We start from the raw sequence: 21716 nt of genomic DNA, 5'->3' as shown, positions 1-21716 counted from the left end.
CTCCGGTGACTAGGCTTGAAGCTATTCACATCCTGCTAGCCTATGCCAACCATCACAACATCCTTCTGTATCAAATGGATGTAAAGAGTGCCTTTCTCAACAGCAAAATTGAAGAAGAAGTGTATGCTGCACAACCACCTGGTTTCGAAGACCCAAAGCATCCTGACATGGTATACAAGCTCAACAAGGCACTGTATGGCCTCAAACAAGCCCCTCGCGCTTGGTATGACACACTCAAAGACTTCCTGAACAGCAAAGGCTTCAAACCTGGTTCCCTGGATCCCACACTCTTCACAAAGACATATGACGGTGAACTGTTTGTGTGCCAAATCTATGTGGATGACATTATCTTCGACTGCATTAACAAGAAATACAGTGATGAGTTTAGACATATGATGCAAGAGCAATATCATATGTCCATGATGGGTGAGCTAAAATTCTTCCTCGATCTTCAAATCCGCTGGTAGAGCAATGACATCTTCATATCACAAGAAAAATACCTCAAAGATTGTGTGAAGAAGTTTGGAATGCAAGATTGCAAAGTATACACGATGCTAATGCCAACCAAAAGTCATCTGGGCCCTGACGACAATGGTAAAGAGTTCGATCAAAAGGTATACTGCTCCATGATTGGTTCTTTACTGTATTTATGTGCATCTAGGCCAGATATAATGGTTAGCATTTGCACGTGTGCCCGATTCCAAGCGACACCAAAGGAATTGCATCACTTAGGTGTGAAGCGAATTCTTCGATATTTGGCTTACACCCCAGCACTAGGATTATGGTATCCAAAGGGCTTAGAGTTTGATCTAGTTAGATTCTCAGATGCTGATTATGCTGGTGACAAGGTTGATCGAAAGTCCACATTAGCCACATGTCACTTTCTTGGACGATCTCTTGTTTGTTGGTCTTTAAAGAAGCAGAACTGTGTATCTCTCTCCACTGTTGAATCTGAATACATTGCTGCTGGATCTTGCCGCGCTCAGCTTCTATGGATGAAGCAAACTCTCAAGGACTATGGAATTCATCTGAAGCATGTGCCCCTCTACTGTGACAATGAAAGCGCCATCAAGATTGCCAACAACCCAGTTCAGCACTCGAAGACAAAGCACATTCAGATCCGTCATCACTTTCTCAGAGATCATGTCATGAAGGAGGATATTGATATCATTCACGTCAACACTGAAGAGCAATTGGCAGATATCTTCACAAAGCCCTTGGATGAGAAAAGGTTTTGCAAGTTGCGGTGTGAGCTGAATATCTTAGAATCCTCAAATGTCCTGTAATTGGACACGCATCCTAGCGCTTATGCATGTTGATAACTTAGATGTGTAACACACGAAGTAACGTATATATTTAATTAATAAAGACATACACTCTAAGTGTGAATACATTAACGCAGAATTTGAATTCGGAGCGTCATGATAATTGTGCACCGTGTCTGGGTCTAATGCTTCCTATACGGTGGGTAACACCACCACCAAAATCTTTTTGAAGTGTTTCATTTGGCATCATAATTGCATAGTCTTCACATTTGGTTTGTCTTCAACATTGATTTGACTTCTAGGTTTATCTTTGCAATGTTGAGTTGGTCTTCTGCTGATATATATATATATATATATGTGTGCTGTCCTCTACAACATTCACTTATAGCTATGTCTTCACACTTGAATTTTTTCTGATCTAAGTGAATGTGATCGGACCCTATCCCCCGTGTGTGCTTCTACCTCAAATTCTATCTATCCAAGTCATAAGCGTTCTGTTGAAACCTGTCGAATGTCTTCACTGAATCCTTTTCAGCTGAAGACATAGAGACACACATTTAAAATCTGTTTTAATGCTATATCCCTTTTCCCGGAATACCGGAGAAGCCGGAACGACCACCCGACAATCCAGGCGTGCGTGAGAGCATGGAACACTTCCAATAAGTTGCATGCAAGCCACGTGTCCTTCAGATGTGAACCGCCAGGGGCACCTGCGTAATTACGCTGTGATGTCCCTTTCCTTATAAATACACACACCTCGCGGTCATTATACCCTCTTCCACCTTGCCACATCGCTCAAACCCTAGCGCCTCCGCTAGCTCGCGTCAACGCCGGTGACAAAGCGCTTAGCTACCGCAACTCCTTCGACGCCGTCCGCATGCCGGCCGCGGACCTCGTCCTCTCCGCCACCGCCGTAGGTGTCTTCCGCCACCAAGTTAGGGCGCGGGAGATTGAACTGCTCGGCTTCAAAACTCTGCCTCGTCTAGCAGTTTGTCAGCGGTAAATAAACCTCTCTTTTTACAATCTCTTGATCCGTCAAATCCATCCACTTCGACCAAAAGTGGTTTCTACACTTCCAAATTTGGATTTGTCTTTATCTGCATCTCATATTATGCTAAGGGTATTCACTTATGCTTCATAACTAGTTAGATTCCTCACTTGTACTTATTCCTGGATTCGTACAAATCTGGAACCAACTCTCTTCAAATAAGTGAATGTCTTCGCTCTATGAGGTCAATGTCTTCAAACTTATTTATCTTCAAAATCTTCCGAGAATGCATATGACCTCTTCCCCTTCCCTCGCACCTTTAATGCTGTCACAGGTACATGTCCGTGGGAGAATCCCTTGGTTCTCATAGTCTGCATTCATTTGCAGAGTTCTTACAGCATCATATTCACTCCCCCTGAAGCCAGTTCTTACCTGACCAGTAGACGGAAGCCTTTCACTGTTCTGAAGCCAATCAGTCTGAATATAATGGCAATAGAGAAATCAACAAGGAAAGGTGGCAGGCAGCAGAGAGGCAACACAACTCTAGATCTACCTCCGGATCTGTATGAACTGTACAAGTCAGATCCTGAGGAAAGCTACGGCCAGCGCAAGACCCGAATCCAATGGATTCAAAGATATTGGGCTGAACAGTGGTTCAAGTATAACTTTGTAACCCCTGAATATGCAGAGAAGAATGCTATCAAGCACCCATCGGGAGATATTTTGTACAGAAATCTACAGCCTAAGTCGAAGCCTGAAGCCATTGCTCAAGGCTTCTACCCATGCATGGTCCATGGACCAAAGCTTGAGAATGCTGACCCATCATCATTATTATGGTGTCGTGAAGACAATCTCTTTAAATGCAACTATCAGTTTGCCAAGGAGTTAGCTACAAAGAACAAGAAGGAACTTGGACTCAACTTCAACCCTGGTCCATCTGCACCTAGGCAGGATGGCACTCGCGATGCCAATCCTAATGTCATCGGCCCCTTCAATAGCTTCGATGGGCTTCTCTCTCACATTGCTGCTCAGAGGGCCACTGTGGAGCAATCAGCTGATGACGCATACTCCGAAGATGCGCCTGCTCCACCGAAGCAAAAGAAAAAGAAGTCGAAAGCTTCGAAGCCCTCTGCCACACCAAAAGCTTCGCCTGCGAAGTCGTTGATAACTGCACCTCCTGAACCCAGTGTGCATTCCGAAGATTTGTCTCATGTCTCCAGGAAGACCGAGAAGTCCAAGAAAACCATGAAGCCCAAGAAGATTTCTGGGCATCAACCGACTCCTGCTGCCGTTCTGCGCAATGAGGAAGACACCATTGATTTGTCTAGTGATGAAGATCTTGGTGATGATGCCCTTGAGATGCTGATCAAGAGTAAGCAAAAGGCGGAGATCTTCAACGATCTTCCCCTCTTTGATGTTGACATTCTGAACAACTTCATCGATGACCAAAGCATCAATATTGATGATCTTCAGCTACCTATGGACATAAGCATCACGTTTCACAGAGCCATTGCTAATGAGTTGGTCCTGGCTCAGAAAATTGTTGAACTCAAGAACAAGATTGATTATGAGAAGGCTCATTTCAAGAAGAATATGGCCAAGCTCAGTGTGGCTGATGTGCAGATCTTCAAGAAGATGCTACATGAACTCAAGGCCGAGTTTCACAAGAAGAGGGAAGAAGCCAAAGGCTCTCGTGAGCGCATGAAGTACTACACACAGAAGTGTGTTCAAGCACACAATGAAGCTGAAAAGCGCAAAGCTCTTGGACGTCCTGGCATCGACCCCGGAATGGCTGCCAAGCCCAAGAAGAAGTCTGCTGAAGCCCAAACTGAAGTCCCAAGGCAGGAAGAACCTCACATTGTCTTCCCTGCCAGCATGACAGGCTCGAAGCCTAAGGTCACCCCAGTAGCTTCAGATATGAAGAAAACAAGGGCAGCTGAAGCCGAAGCCAGGAAACACAAGCACAAGAACACTTCTGATGAAGCTCCTTCCAAGAAGAAATTGAAGATGAAGTCTTCAAAGAAAGAGTGTGCTGCAGCCACTGAGCCCCTCAATGTTGAACCCATTTCTGTTGCTCCTCCTGCCTCAACCAACCAAGACCGTCGTCTTGTGATCCATGAGCCTGCTTCCACAGAGGCTCATGCAAGTGAAGAAGTTCCAGCTGTTGACCCCAATGCAGCTAAAGACATTGGTCGTAAAGATAATGTTGTTGATGATGTAGTCCTTCCTCAGCTCCAGCCCCAGATGGTATCATCGTCTGTTCTTACGAACAGTGAACTTATCAGCATTGGTCGTCCCTTGACGCCAATTGCTCAGGATGACTCATGGGCCGAGTGCCCTCAACAAGACACCCCCGTGTGACGCCCCAAGACCGACGCTCCAGATGCCTTCCTTTTATTCCCCTTATCTCCGTGTGTTTCACTTGCTTTGTTGCATTCATCAGGTCATCTCATGCATTGCATCATGTCGCCATGCCATCATATCATTAAGTTTTGCAACTCAACTAAACAAATCATATGGATCTTCGATCCATTGAAACCGAGGGAATTAACATGGTGATTCTCTTTATAACATATCCTCCCAATATATTAGGGAGCTATAATGAATATTCCATTAACTTGGAATCACCCATAACACAATTGCACTATGATAACCCACGAGTATAGGGGATCAATTGTAGCCTCTTTCGATAAGTAAGAGTGTCGAACCCAACGAGGAGCTAAAGGTAGAACAAATATTCCCTCAAGTTCTATCGACCACCGATACAACTCTACGCACGCTTAACGTTCGCTTTACCTAGAACAAGTATGAATCTAGAAGTACTTCGTAGGTGTTGTTGGATAGGTTTGCAATATAATAAAGATTATATAAATAAAAAGCTAGGGGCTGTTTAGATAAAGACACAACTAAGTTAGTTTCAGTAGAGAGCTTTTTGTCACGAGAAAGTTATTTGTCCCTAGACAATCGATAACTAGACCAGTAATCATTATTGCAATTTTATTTAAGGGAGGGGCATAAGCTAACATACTTTATCTTCTTGGATCATATGCACTTATGATTGGAACTCTAGCAAGCATCCGCAAATACTAAAGATCATTAAGGTAAAACCCAACCATAGCATTATAAGGCATCAAGTCCTCTTTACTCCCATACGCAAACAACCTACTTACTCGGGTCTGTGCTTCTGTCACTCACGCCACCCACCATAAGCAAATCATGAACATATTGTAAACCCTACAATGGGCGCGACATGGAGAGCACCATAGGACAACACCAATAATAAAACATGCAACTCAAACCAATCACAATCATCAATTAACCCATAGGACAAAACGAATTTACTCAAACATCATAGGATAACCATACATCATTGGGAAATAATATATAACATTGAGCACCATGTTTAAGTAGAGATTACAGCGGGTAAAAGAGGGGTTACACCACTGCATAGGGGGGGGAAGAGTTGGTGATGACGGCGGTGAAGTTGTTGGTGTAGATCGTTGTCGCGATGATGGCCCCGGCGGTGTTCCGGCGCCACCGGGAGAGAGGGGGAGAGAGCCCCCCTTCTTCTTCTTCTTCTTCTTCTTCTTCCTTGACCTTCCCCCTAGATGGGAGAAGGGTTTCCCCTCTGGTCCATGGCCTCCATGGCAGTGGAGGGGCGAGAGCCCCTCCGAGATTGGATCTCTCTCTCTGTTTCCTTCTGTTTCTACGCTCGCTGATTCTGCCCTTTCACCGTTTCTTAAATTACCGGAGATTCGTAACTCTGATTGGGTTGAAATTTTGACACGATTTTTATCCGGATATTGGCTTTCTTGCGGCGAAAGAAGGGCACCAACCACCTTACGGAGTGGCCACGAGGGCCCAGGGCGCGCCCTACCCCATGGGGCACGCCCCTCACCCTCGTGGCCCCCTCGGGCATCATCTCGCGTTGATTCCACTTCCCAAAATTCGCATATATTCCAAAAAAATCTTCGTAAGTTTTTATCCCGTTTGGACTCCGTTTGATATGGATTTTCTGGGAAACAAAAAACATGCAACAAACATGAACTGGCACTGGGCACTGGATCAATATGTTAGTCCCAAAAATAATATAAAAAGTTGCCAAAAGTATGTAAAAGTTGTAGAATATTGGCATGGAACAATCAAAAAATATAGATACGACGGAGGTGTGTCACACTACTCTTCAACTCTTCTTTTATCCGCCTCAACTTCATATCCTTCCTTTTCGACCTTTTAAGTTAAATTGCAAATTGAGTTGCAATTTTACTTCTCCATAAATGTTCCAAATCTGCCCATAAATCACATCTGGTGTGCAGGGTCACCCCCCTATAATTTCAATCCATTTGGAGTTCATTTGAATGGGTTTCGAAATTCAAACTTGTCTGAGTTAAATCCAACAGGCATGGATTTTACTTCCTCTAAAAATCCTGAGGCTAATTTTGTCAAATTCCTCGCATTTTTGTGAGTCCGGGGAAATTATCCCCATGACCAAATTCTTTCCCTAACCTCCTCTTTATTTTTCTTCTCTTTAATTGTTTACTGCTAAAGGAAATATGAAGAAGAGGGGTTAAGAGAGAGAGGCGGCTTGCACCGCCGGCCTCTTGGGCCTGACTGCCAGGCCGGGCCATTTGCACCGAGGCCCAGCCGTCCCTTCCTAACCCTAGCCTCCCTAAGCCCGATCCCCAGCTCTCTCCCTTGCGCCGCCACCCTCACACAGCGCCTCTCCCGATCCCCATCTCTCCCTCTCGATCCCGCAGCGCCTCCCATCCCGCGCGCCTCCCTCTCCTGCTCCGCCACTGCCTCGCTGCTGCCTCCCCGCCTCCGGTGAGCGCCGCCTCTGTGCCCGAGCTCCTCCATGCCTCAGCCACCTCCTCCCGCTTGCGCCTTCCCCTCGTCAACCCCCGTCGCCCGAGCGCCCGAGGAGCAGAGCTCCTCGAGCACCCGCTCCCACCGCCGGCTTGCCTCTGCTCCACCTTCGCCGCCTTCGGTCGCCATCTCCGGCGAGTGCAGACACCGGTGAAGCCCCACAGCTCCTTCTCCAGCTCGTCGTCGACCTTGCCTTGCCTCCGCCAAGACCAGCTGTCCCCGCCATGTCTACCTCCTCTACCTCGCGCTAGTCCGTGTCGCCACCCGCAGGTTCCGACCCTGCCTCGAGCGCCCCTGCGCAGGAAGCCGCCTCCCGCGCCCCTGCATCGAGCTGCCAGGGCCGCGGGTCACCAGATGCCGTCCCTACTGCGGGGGAACCTCGGTTCCACCCGTTCCCTGTCTCCGGTGCCGCACTAGACCTCCCCCACGCCTCGCTAGCTGCTACTGTGCCGCCGTGTTCCCACATCAAGCAGGCAGAGACTCGCTCCACCACCAGCATTCGCCTCCGCCCGTGGACCTCTCCAGCGAGGCCCATCTGTGTCGTCAGCCTGGGCCTCCTGCACCCGTGCCGGACCACGATGCCCCACTGTCATCATGCACCTCCACTAGCTGTTGCTGTTGACACCAAGTCCAACGACCACTGAACAGGGAACAACGCCAAGTACCACGACATACGGCACCCAAACGACCACCGCACCGAACGCCAAGTACAGGATGATCCGCGGAGCCCCTGGACGCCATGTACCAGAACCGCTGCGTTCCGTTTCATCTTTGTCAAGTACCCATGGACGCCAAGTACCACGATGTCGATTCCCCTCAAGTTCGGCTATAGGGAAACACCAAGTACCCCTACGCGCAAAGACGCCAAGACCGTTTCGGGATTCACCAAGAACCGCTACCAATGACTCGAATAGCTACGAAAACTTGTACCACTACCACGACCCTGGAGCATGCGAGAACCTCTACCGATGACCTCAGAGCGTATACGACGACCGTTGTCGAAGACCCGTACCCCTACCGCTTCCCGAACATGAACGACTACTTCCACTATGACCGTCTTGAGAACGTCTACTTCCTCCACCGCTCCGAACTTGATCAGTTCCGATAATGCACGCTTCAAAGGTATAACGTCGAGATGATGCCTGTGGACCGTATGCATGTGATGTGTTGTATGAGATGCCCATGTTTTCACCATGTTCGAATCGCCACTTGCTTGTTCCCCGTTGCCATAAAGTCGTCTCGTGGGACATCCGGTTACCGGGATCACTCATCGTCACCTTTGCACCTTCAACACATCTCATACTTGTTTCCTTGCACCGACATCTCAATCGAGTTACCGGAACTGAGATGTTGCCATGGCATCATTTTTCGGATCCGTCGTCGTGGCACCCAATTCTTTCCGCCATAGTGACAAATGCTCTATATCATGCTCATGTCAACATTTTCATAAAATTGCATAAAACTTGAATATGGCATCCGCATAATGATAACAACATTTAAAATGTTTACAATTGTTGTTTGCATCAATTGCTAAATATGCATATGGGGAATTACCGGAATTGTTGTTTGTTATTTCCGGCCTCATTTAAACTTGCTTAAATAGTTAGTTGCTTCACCTCTTGCCATGTTTAACAACATTTAATATTGTTGAGTATATAAATGAGAGTTAACTTAATAATTAAATGTGGTGTTTCGCCAATATGCAACTTGTTACATATTGAGCTCCACTTACTTGTAATGTTGTTTGTTGCACTTTGCCATGTCATGATTATTAAATCGGACATGCATCATGCTTGGTTGTGCATCATGCCATGATTATGCTTGCTTGTTTACTATGTTGTTTGCTTCTTTCCGGTTGCGCTTCTCCTTGATTAGTTCCGGTTATGTTGCGATTGTGAGGATCCATTCGACTACGTGGGATCGTCTTCTTCCTGGACTCGTTCTTCTTCCTAGTGGGATTTCAAGCAAGATGACCGTCACCTTGGATCTCACTACTATCTTTGCTATGCTAGTTGTCTCGGTGCTATCGCTATGTCGCGCTACCTACCACTTTTTTTATCAAGCCTCTCAAATTGCCATGATAGCCTCTAACCTTTTCACCCTTCCTAGCAAACCGTTGTTTGGCTATGTTACCATTTTTCTCAGCCCCTCTTATAGCGTTGCTAGTTGCACGTGCAGTTACAGGTTGTTCCATGTTGGGACATGGATATTTTGGGATATCACAATATCTCTTATTTAATTAATGCACATATATAATTGGTAAAGGGTGGAACGCTCAGCCTTATGCCTGGTGTTTTGTTCCACTCTTGCCGCCCTAGTTTCCGTCATACCGGTGTTATGTTCCTTGATTTTGCGTCCCTAACACGGTGAGGGGTATGGGGCTCTCTTGGCATTTCACTTTGAATAAAACTCTTCCAGCAAGACCCAACATTGGTTTTAACATTTGCCATAATAATACTTGAACCTAATAATTAATTGGCATAGGGCGTCATGAACCCGAGGATTTTCTACATAGCAGGGGGACCAGTGTTGATGGTGTTGGTCCCAAACGGGCAGCCCACGGGGCCACCTCGGGGAAACTTGAGGGCTAGTTTTACTCGTAGCTTGTCCCATCCGGTGCACCATGAGAATGAGATCGCGCAACTCCTATCAGGCTAGGTCGGTGCATCGGGAGGTCTTGCTGGACTTGTTTTACCATTGTCGAAATGTCTTGTGCACTGGGATTCCGAGCCTGATCGGGTGTCCCGCAATGGAGGATTGTCTCCGCGGATCGTGAGCTTGTCATGGGCTAAGTTGGGACACCCCTGCAGGGTTTAAACTTTCGAGAGCCATGCCCGCGGTTATGTGGCAGATGGGAATTTGTTAATATCTAGTTGTAGAGGAATTGAAGTAAACCCAACTAAAATACACCAACCGCGTGCGTAACCGTGACTGTCTCTTTTTGGGGAAGTTCAAGAGGAGAATACGGTTGGGTTATGTTTGAACGTAAGTAGTTCAGGATCACTTATTGATCGTTACTAGTTTGCGACCATTGCGTAGTTTCTCATCTTACTCTTGTACTCGTAAGTTAGCCACCATATCATGCTTAGCCGCTTGCTGCAACCTCACCACTTATCCATTCCATACCCTTTAAGCTTTGCTAGTCTTGATACCCATGGAAATGGGATTGCTGCTCCTCGTGGCTCACAGATTACTACAACAACAGTTGCAGGTACAGGTAATGCGATGATCTGATGTGAGAGCGCTGCTTGATTGCTTTTGGAGTTCTTCTTCTTCTTCGATCAAGGGATTAGGTTCCGGGTCGGGGGATCCTGGGATTAGCAGGGTGGATGTCCTTCTTCTTTTTCGTTTGATTTCATCCATAGTCGGATCCTGCTCTTCTGTATGATGGTTGCCATGTATTGATGTATTGTTGTATGAATGATGTAACTTGTGGTGAGTGTAAGCCTTTATCTTGTATTCTCATCTATTCAGTACATGGTATGTTGTAATGATATCCACCTTGCTATGCGCTCGAAATGCGGTTGTGCCCCAATCATGAGTTCATCACATGATTGGGATAGAATCGCATCTTGGGCGCTACGCCCGTCCATGATGAGATACCCAGAACTCCACCACCTCAAGTCACCACTCCGGTGCTTGACGACGATAACTACATGGTGCAGACCACTCCCTCACCAAAGGCTGCGCCCGCATTTCGCAGGCTTCGCAAAGGCCCCAGGCCACAGGTCACCATGTCGAGCATTCCGAAAAGGGAAGTGCACCAAAGCTCAGTTGCACGTCAAGTGTTCCCTGAAGCCACCCCTTCTGCGGATGTCTGTGAGTCTAAAGCTAAAGTCGCTGAAGACATTCCGGCTGCATCAGCTGATGAAGATAATGAAGAAGCAAGAGAAGAATAAAGAGTTGCCATACCCCCTGCTACTGATCAAGTTATTCTTGAGGAGAATGTGATTGTTCCCGACCCTCCTGTTATTGAACAAACAAAGGTTGAAAACACTAAGGCTGCCACAAACAATGCCTCTGAAGCCAATGACTCAGTCATGGCTAAAGACAATGTGGAGCCTAAAGCCAATGCGGATGCTGAAGCCACTGTTCCACCTCCAAGGCCTCACACCGTTGAACATGCTTTCGATCATGGATAACTGTTCACTATAAAATGGCCTATTATGGTTCGTCCCACTGCTCCAGGCCCACAGTATGACTATCATGTGGAGCAGAGGCCTCAAGTTCAGAAGCCCAAGCCACGACTGCCAAGGCTTCCAGGTTCTGCAACTACAACGGGTTCTTTCAACATGCACAGCTTCAGGGCCCACAGCACCTTCTTTGATAGTGCCAAAAATCCCTAGATGAAGCCAAAGATCTCATCCGATCGTTTTTGGAGCCTTCAACAGCGAAGCTACTACTCCTGCATTCTATACAATCAAGAGCGGATCTTTCCCCACATGCATCTGGATAGTGAAGCTATTGCTGGGATGCCCTGTCTTGAAGAAGCGCTTGACAGCTTCAGGGATGTTTGTCTTCTGCCGTTTGTAGCAGACAAACAACACTTGAATGAAGAGCTTCTGCTGCAGTTCTATGCCACTCTTCATATTCTCGGCTACAACAGGGATCCGAAGACATGGATCCTTGAGTGGATGTCAGGTGATGTACATCACGAAGCCAAAGCTCAAGATATTATCGAGCTTACTTCCCTGCCCACTCCAGATGAGTTATACGAGCCTGGTTGTCAGTGTCATCAAGATGAACTATAGAGTATCTTTCAAAGGCCCGAACCCAATATGAGTTAGATGCTCAGTATGATGAAGCCATTGCCTCAAGATGCTGAATACCCAAAGGAGTTCTTTGTCTAGGACCTCGAGGACTTGCCACGCACAGTATACCACATTCTGAGGCATACTCTATGGCCAATCAAGGGACATTCTTCTAAAGCCAAACTTGAAGGAGCCATGAAGACTTTGGTATTTTATATCATCAATGGCATTAGATTCAATACCCAGGATTTCTTCATCAGACAACTAGCTGCTTCTGGGATTGATCTGTTTGGTCTGAAGTTCTATGCTCCATGGGTGATGTGCCTGATCAAGCTCCACTCTTCTGTTGACTATCAACCCTCAGCACAAAACCATCTTGTTTTTCTGCCTAAGGTTGATCTGTCCATTGAAGCCATCTACCCCGAACCTGCCAAGAAGCCTCTACATCTTCAGAATGCTGAACACCAAAGCTTCTCGCAACCAATGGAGGGAATTCTTGTCCCCAATGCTGCAACCCCTACTTGTCCTCTGGCTGGAAATATGAGAGTGCCACATCGTGCCAACACCGAAGCCACTGCAAGTACGATTGCACAAAGGCCTCGGAAGCGTTCTCGTGTACTCAATGACCGAGAGCTTCTTGTGGCCTTGCATTAGAAACATGATAAGCATCATGACTGGCTAAAGCTTCAGATGCAGAGTATCTTGGTGGATGTCAATCGCATTCGAAATTTGGCCATCAAGAACTCATTTGTTGCCCATGAAGCCTGTCGGCGATCCTGGAAGAGTCTCACACTACTCTGTCCTGAACACGATCTTCACGAAGATGGCTTCACTGAGGACTTCAAGTTTGATTCCAGGCCTCCACAAAATGCAAGCTGGCATCACACGCCGTCTATTGAAGACTCTGAACATTCGTCTTCAGCTACAACTATTGTTGTGAGAGTCGCCGATGAAGAAGACGACGCCACTTCACCAGCCATGGCTGCACTGCATCTCGACACTGCATCAGGCGCGTCAGCACCACCGAACTCCAACGTCGACCCTGCTCCATCATCCACTCTTGATGGGAACGAGTAGATACTCTATGTCTTCAAACCTTTTTGGTCCTTACTAACAAAAGGGGGAGAAGCTTATGAGTTGATAGTCTTCAAGCGGGTCCGTATGGGTGGTTGCATTATTTTTGCTGAGTTGATAGTCTTCAAGCGGGTCCTTATGGGTGGTTGCATTATTTTTGCTAAGTCTTTAAAACTCCCGTCTTTCAAAACATTTGGTTCTTTGAGTTGTAACACTTAAACTCGATGGTCATCTGCTACTTTTTCTGCTACCTTGTGATGTGATGATAAATTCCGCATGAAGCCATTCTGCATACGTCCATTTTTCATTATGCATGTCATTATATTCGTTATCTCCTTATATGCATGATGAATTGTCTTCATAAGTTCAAGAGGATCTCCACAAAGTAAAACCTGCCATGTGCATTTGCATTCAAAAGAAAACTACTTATATGCACGTCTTCAGGGGGAGCATTTTACCACTTATGAAGACAATCCCTTAGTCCTTAACTTTCACATACTTTTATCCCCATTGAAAACTTCAACCGGTTTGTCATCAATCACCAAAAAGGGGGAGATTGTAAGTGCATCTAGTGCCACCCTTAGTTAGTTTTGGAGTATTGACGACAAACTTGGTTAAGCGACTAATGTGTTTGTGAGAATTGCAGGATAACACAGGTAGTAGTCCCATATTGATTCGGTTTACCTACCAGAGATGACCCCTAAAAATGTGTGAAGACATTGAAGACAATGGTGGTCTGTGAAGATATTCACAGTGAAGATTATGACATGAGAAGACATTCACATGAAGACTATGGAGTGCGAAGACATAGTTGTTTCGTAGTTTCCATTTCTTCTTTGTTGAGTCATAGGAACCACCGTACTGTTAAGTGGGGTCCAAGTGAACAAAGTCAGAGTGACTGATGTGATGCTCAACCAAATCCTATGTCTTCGAGCGAAGACAATGAGATCAAATCTTATCCAGAGTTGGATGAGTCAGCTTTACTTGTAGCCCAAGTCAAGCTGCCGCGTGTGTTTGAAATCTGACCATTGGACACGTGTCAGTTCCTTAGTGACCCAGGGTCATTTCGGACAAATCAGGTCGGGTTGCCTCCTGGCTATAAATAGCCCACCCCCTACACCATAAATTGGTGGCTGCTCAGAGTTAGTGCACGGCTTTTGTCGTTTGGGAGCAACCCACCTCCGAAGTCTTTGAGAGAGAGATCCTTGCGAGTACAAAGCCCAAAACACCCAGAGCCAAAGAGTGTTAGGCATCACTGAATTCTTTCTGCCCGCGTGACCTGAAGACTTGTTACACTTGAGGACTGTGAATCCTCCAGTCGGTTATGCGTCGCGTTCTGAGCATCCAAGAGTCATTGTGGATTGCCGGTGAACGAAGTCTGTGAAGGTTTGGAAGTCTACCTTGAAGACTTACCAGTGTGATTGGGCGAGGACTGGGTGTCCTCAGCTCAAGGGGAATAAGGTGAAGACGCGGTCTTCTGAGTTGAATCTCAGCCTCCCTAACCAGACATACAGTTGTCACAACAACTGGAACTGGTCTACCAAATCCTTGTCTTCACCAAGCAACTGGTTCTATCCTTCACTTTCCTTTACCTTACAGTTTGTCTTCATGAAGTGATTGTTTGCCTGTATGATTTGATTGACTTCACTGAGTGAAGACTGTTTACTGTTTATCTTCATACTATCTTCCATCCTGATCCATACTACCTAGCTGCCGATAGTCTTCGTACTTTCACTTCATTGCTTACTTGACTATGGCCTGTCTAGTGTAGTCTACCTTCCGCTGCATATCAATAGGTTCATTTCTATTGTCTGTCTTCAAAGCCCTCATGTTTTGAAGACTTCCATAAAAATCGCCTATTCACCCCCCTCTAGTTGATAACTAGCACTTTCAGTTAGCTTTAGAAGAATATATGCAAAAGATGCACGGATGCCGTAATAGTAAAAAAAAATCTTACCATGCCATCTCCATGGATGTTACCGTAGGTCAGCACACGCACTAGTGGAACGTATTGACCATAATGTGCAGGAGTTTGATAATTGATATTGTAATTCTCAACATCAATAATAAATGAGATAAGATGATCTTTGTCCCGATAAGTTAATTATGCGCCATCCGTGTAGTAGGTTCTGTCTACCATCTTCCATACATTTTTTGAATAATGAAAATATGTTGTCATTTATTTCAAAATAAACAATATAAATTACTTAATATCTATGTTTGAGAAATCACATGGCGGTAGAATTTGAAGCGTATCAACAAGGACCCAAATGTCCATATTCTCTTTGTCGATGTAAGGATCACCAAGATCCAAGGTGACAAGCATACCCTCATGAAAATCATACGTCTTGCAAAGTGCTTCCCAATTCGGGCAACCAAAATGGGATACGCTCTAAGAATTGTATAGATTTACAGCAAAATCATAACCATGATGGGTCCTTAGGTGAACTATCTTTGTTTCCATACTTTCATGATCTTCAAAATCCATCCTCTCCAAGACATAGCGTCTTGCATGGCATGGGATAAGCTAGTCGAATTGTAAAAGACAAAAAAAAACACGTTGAAGAAGCAGTAGTCGTGCTTAATTACGAAAAAACACTTGTCGTCGTTGCGTACCATTTCAACATCGAAGGTCCCCTGGAGCTTAATACTGAAGCATCGACCTTCTACTAGGTGAGGCATGTCGCACAGACCCCGGTCATCACCGCACCAATCGCACTCTGGGAGCCTATCGTCGTCGTCAGACATTTCCTATGCTCATAATTCAAAGATTAAAGTTGTACAATTCAATATATGTACTACAAAAACTAAATTAGATCATTATTATTCATCACGGGTTGACTACCGGTCTGTCGAGTCTTTTCTTGAAAACTCTTAGCTCACGTGGTGTATATATTCGACCGTTGGTGATGGTCGCTCCTCCCTTCGTTCCCGAGTGCATTACACCAAAATGTCTAGCACACGGGAATGAAGGAGAAGCGACCCCCACGACAACAGTCAGGGTTATTCGTCCTCGCATATATGGTGGAGACTCTCCCTCACTGATTCCTCTCTAACATTTGCGACCATCAGTGATGGTCATTACTGCTACTTCCCCTAGTGCATAACAAAGGTCTAGCACAAGGAGAAGAAGGAGAAACGACCCCCACAACAATAGTCGGGATTCTTCGTCTTCTCTCATATATGGTGGACTGTAGGATCGAAAGTATGTCTAGAGGGGGGTGATTAGACTACTTGACCAAATAAAAATCTATCCTTTTCCAATTTTAAGTCTTGGCAGATATTAGCAACTTAGCACAAGTCAAGCAATCAACCTACACATGCAATTCTAAGAGTATAGCAGCGGAATGTAAATCATTGCATATGAAGGTAAAGGGAGGAGTTTGGAGGGAGCAAACGCAATGTATACACGGAGATTTTTGGCATGGTTCCGATAGGTGGTGCTACCGTACATCCACGTTAATGGAGACTTCAACCCACGAAGGGTAACGGTTGCACGAGTCCACGGAGGGCTCCACCCACAAAGAAGCAACCTTGTCTATCCCACCATGGCCATCGCCCATGAAGGACTTGCCTCACTTGGGCAGATCTTCACGAAGTAGGCGATCTCCTTGCCCTTACAAACTCCTTGGTTCAACTCCACAATTTTGATGGAGGCTCCCAAGTGACACCTAACCAATCTAGGAGACACCACTCTCCAAAAGGTAATAGATGGTGTGTTGATGATGAACTCCTTACTCTTCTGCTTCAAATGATAGTCTCCCCAACACTCAACTCTCTCTCGTAGATTTGGATATGGTGGAAAGATGATTTGAGTGGAAAGAAACTTGGGGAAGGCTAGAGATCAAGATTCTTGTGCTTGGAATGGAATATCTTGGTCTCAACACATGAGTAGGTGGTTCTCTCTCAGAAAATGTATGGTAGAAGTGTAGGCACGTTCTGATAGCTCTCTCCACGAATGGAGGATGGGTGGAGGGGTATATATAGCCTCCACACAAAATCTAACCATTACACACAATCTACCAAACTCGGTGAGACCGAATACTCAAACTCGGTTAGACCGATTCAGTTCAAAATGTGAACGTTAGGCTTTTCGGTGGGACCGACATGTCAACTCGATGGGACCGATTTCATTAGGGTTAGGGCATAACGTAATCTCGGTGAGACCGATTTTTGTAATAGGCAAACAGAGAGTTGGTCAGGCAAACTCGATGGGACCGATCGCTCATTTCGGTGAGACCGAAATGTTACGAAAAGGAAACAGAGAGTTTGCATTGCGAACTCGGTGGGACTGATCGCTCATCTCGGTTAGACCGAAACGTTACGAAGGGAAATAGAGAGTTCACAATCCCATCTCGGTGAGACCGAGATCCCTATAGGTGAGACCTAACTGATTAGGGTTTCTGGCTATGGCTATGTCAAATGAACTCGGTGGCGCCGGATAGATCAAATCGGTGGGGCTGAGTTTGACTTTTGGTTTGGGACATATGTGGATATGAGAAAGTGGTTGAGGGCTTTTGGAGCATATCACTAAGCATTTTGAGCAAGCAAGCAATTAAGCAACACCTCATCCCCTTTTAATAGTATTGGCTTTTCCTATGGACTCAATGTGATCTTTGATCACTAAAATGAAAATTTAGATTCTTGAGTTTTTGCCAATATGTGTCCTTAGCATTTTGAGGGGTCCACATTCCTAGTCCATGCCATGCCAATCATTGAACTTTCTGAAATGATCATCTTGAAAGAGCATTAGTTTAATGAGCTATATGTTGTTAGGAATTACCAAAACCACCCAGGGATAGTTGCACTTTTTTTAGAATCATCGGGGGAGGAGTCCCTCCATCTGAATATATTGCTCAAAGTGGCCATAATGCCAGGAGAGTGATCTAGTTTATAAGGAAAACCGGCTCGAAAACCTTAACAAATTGACCCCGTTTATGAGGAAAACCGAGCCGAAAACCAGACAAGTAACAAGTGTTACAAGGAAAGGAGAGGAACATGACGCCCAACATAAGGCAAGACCTAGCTAGCATACTAACGGGACCAGGTAGATGAGGGGTACATCGAGGGACCACAATACCAAGACTCTACAAACAGCCTAACGCACCGCACCGGTGTGCGTATCAAACCCCACAACACAACAGAGGAGCATCCACAATCAACGAGTGCCCAAGCTTAACACGAACCTTGTGCCAAAGCTTAACACGAACCTTGACTGAGCGCTCCGCCACGAAAGTTCAAGACGATTAGCAAGTCCGGGAGGCATCATTGCATCGTCATTGAGCAAAGGTGAACCAAGATGAGACCAAGAGCTCGAGGCTCGCCTCAACAGAACAGGGTCATGAGCATGCATAGTAGCAGGCCGGAGGCCACATGTAGGACAGCCGAAGAGAAACACCTGAAGAAGAACACACCACCCTCGGTCATGAGCAGGCCGCACCACCACCACCAAACGCACCACCCATAACCACACACAGCAATAGAAGCCATTGTTTGGGTCTCCAAGATGATGCCTCCAAGAAGGTAGTGTTGTCGAGCACACAACACCATCATCCGATCCGGCAAGCCCGATCTTTGGTTTTTACTCAGAGACCACAAACAAAGAACTGTAGGTGTTGTAGCTCCACGACGACACCTCCTACGAGGAAAAGGACGTCCGTAGACGATGCTGCCGCCAGAATCAGCAGAGCCGATGTAGGGTTCTCACCCGGAGTTTGAGCACATCCCTACAACAAGATGGCAGCCGACCACCACCGCGGTCGAACCCTCCAATGATGAAGAAGAACGACGAACTGCCTCAGCCAGTCGCACCTTGCGGAGACCACTAATGGCCAAAATCAGCACTAGACGCCAGATCCACCAATGGCCGGCTGGACGCAGAGCCACCGAACGCAATGCGAGCCACCACGCCCCACCAATCATCATGCCAACAAGGAGCAGAGGGGCGCTGCCCGAGGCCAAGAACCACCATGGTTTCGGGCTGCAGCCATACATCAGGCACGGCTACGCGCCACACGTGCGCCACCGCACGCCTGCCGGAGGCCAGATCCGAAGCGCCCGCAGTGCAGACTGAAGGCGGGGGGATCGAACCTTGCTGTTGCAGCACCTCCCATGAAGAGCCGCAGCCGGTGCGACGCACACCACCAGACCAGAATCACCAGGCGAGGAGCACGGGCTGCCTCCCCGATGCTCCGGATCCAGCCGCACGAAGATGCCACCACGAGCTGCCACCACCAGATCCACCCGAAGCTGGCACACGAGCTCTAGCTCCAGATCCGCCTGGTGCAGCCACCACCAGGACCAAATGGGGCGGCCCGCCAAACAGCCGCATGGGCGCCGTCCCGCCGGAGGTCGTCGGGCTACTCCAGCCGCCGGCCCGCCGCAAGACCCTGGCCAGGCCGAGCCCGGCACCACCACCCGCGCCCCACAACCACAAGCACCAGCAACCCCTCACGCGCAGTAGCTTGAAAGCCTGCCGAGCCGGACCACCGTGTGCACACCAACGTGGATCCATGCGCAACAGCGCCAACACCAACTCCCCCATGGCCGAAGGCGCGACAGACGCTAGATCTGGGTCGAGAAGCCCCGGATCCGCGCCAGACGGTGCCAGACAACGCACCAAGACCAGCCACCGTGGCCGTCACAAGAACGGCTGCCACACCCACACAAGAGGCCACCCGCGCCGACGCGAGATGGGGAAGCCCTGCCACCGCCGTCCATGCGACGGGCTTCACCCGACCATGTCCTCCGACGATGGCAAGGAGTGAGGGCGGAGAGGAGGGGAGGCCGGCGGCGGAGATTTGGGTCTTCCACCCGTGTCGCCCTTGGAGGGATAGTTGCACTTTCAATCTCCCCCTTTTTGGTAATTGATGACAACATATAGATCAAAGCTTCGACAAATGATAATAAGATTAAAAAACATCATCGCTTTGAGAAGTATGTGATAAGCAAGAGCTCCCCCTAAATTTGTGCATTATTTAAAATTTGCTTTTGAATGCAAATGCACAATCGATTAGGATCATGGGTTACTCTTCCGTGTCACATACATCTTGGTGGAGCGCTCAAAATGATAGAAAGTAAAAAATATTCACTCATCACCAAGGCAAAGTGAGTGATCATACATGAGAGATAAATAATAGCATCATTCAAGCACAAGCATTAAGGTAATATGATCAAACACATGATCAAACAAGTATCTCAACACACACATAAAGTATCAAACAAGTAAGCACACAAATAAGTATCAAACAAGTAGCAAATGAGGCAAAAAGAAGCAAAGATCTCTCTCTCTCTCTCGAAGCTATGATCTATACACTTTCTCCCCTTTGGCAACAAGTTACCAAAAAGCTTGAAAATGCATAGTGCTATGCGTCTCTCTAGGGTTGATCTTCGGGAGGAGGCGTTGAGAGGACTCCAAGGACGAATGCATCGGTTGAAGTTGTTGGAGCTGGTGGAGTGGCAACTGGAGGTGCTACTGATTTTGTGGCTGCAGGTGCTGATGTAGTTTCTCTTGTGTCAGTCACTGGCACTGCAGCAGATCTCTGTCCCTTTGGCACTCTCTGAAAGGCATCTGTGGTAGCATGCCCTTTCCTTTCCTCAGCTTCTTCCTAGAGCTGCTCAGCTATTGTCTGCATCTCTCTCACCTTCAAGTCAAGATCATAAAACTTTGTTTCAATGATCCTCTCCATGCTTTCTTGGTGCCGAGTCAGGGTGGTCAATCCTTTCTCAATCCTCAAGGTGGCTTAAATCAGATATCCAAGTTGATCTTGCTTTGATTTGAGAAACACTGGAGAAGCCTCTTCAGCACTTGGCATCTTTGCTGCCTTCTCAGCCTTTGCTTTCTCCCTCTTCTCTTGAGCTTCCACAGATGTGGGATCTTCAACATTCATGACAACTGTGTTGTCCTCAAAATCAGGCCTCAAGGGAAGATGTTTCTTGTCCAACAAGTAAGTGCATGTGCCCATCTTGGAGTTGATGAGCACCTGGATGTGTAGAGCATACCCGCGTGACCTCTTCTGATTTGGAGTTGTCCTCTTGATTGTCTCAATAACCAGACTTATCACTTTGAACTTTTGGGGCACATCAAACAACTGCAGCAGGTTTATGGAATGGCCTCTGATCATCATATGATCACCTGACTTGGGCAACAAGGTATGCCTCAAGATAGTGTTGATGGTGGTCAGACCAAATAATAGATAGTACACAGAACCCATCTTGTGAGTCTCCAAGGCTTTGTCAGGAATTTCTTTGTACATGTTAGCCATGGAGTTGTGATCCTTCTTCTTCTTGGCATATACAGCTATGTCATCTTCATGCTCTACGGGGGCATTGATCAGTTTGGCCCATTTAGCAACTGTTGATTGGTACCTAGTACCCTCAGACATCGAGACAATTCTGCCATAAGGATAGAAATGTGCTGTGGAGTAGAATTGCATGATGAGTTCATCATTCCACTTGGTCAACTTCTGACCCACAAATTTGTCTACCCCACATAGCCTGAAGCTCTCATGCACTCCTGGAAGTGGTCTTCGTTGTTGTCAATATACTTCCAGTCTACCCACTTAATATTGTAGACAATGCGCTTCTTATCTAGCATAATAGTCTCATAGAAGTCCTAATGCTCCTTGGTGTGAAACCTGTAATCCACAACAGTCCTTGTCCTCACAGCATATGGATCAGATTGTCTCCATAGTCCGAGACATGCATCCTTTCCGATCTTCATATTTTATGCCACTGGATGGTTATCATCATGGTCAGGGGTCCTGGGCTTCA

General features: G+C 46.7%; 1 pseudogene; it reads right to left on the bottom strand.

Moving 5' to 3' along the window:
* Window positions 1–18624: 18624 nt before the first annotated feature.
* On the bottom strand, window positions 18625–21328 carry LOC147975864 (uncharacterized; annotated as a pseudogene).
* Between the last annotated feature and the right edge of the window lie 388 nt (window positions 21329–21716).

This window comes from Triticum urartu, chromosome 4A (assembly GCF_056163025.1).
Source record: "Triticum urartu cultivar PI428250 chromosome 4A, HENAU_Tu73, whole genome shotgun sequence".
In the NCBI taxonomy this organism is placed as follows: domain Eukaryota; kingdom Viridiplantae; phylum Streptophyta; class Magnoliopsida; order Poales; family Poaceae; genus Triticum; species Triticum urartu.
Note: the sequence above shows the minus strand (reverse complement) of the source record. Positions and strands in the feature narration are given on the sequence as shown.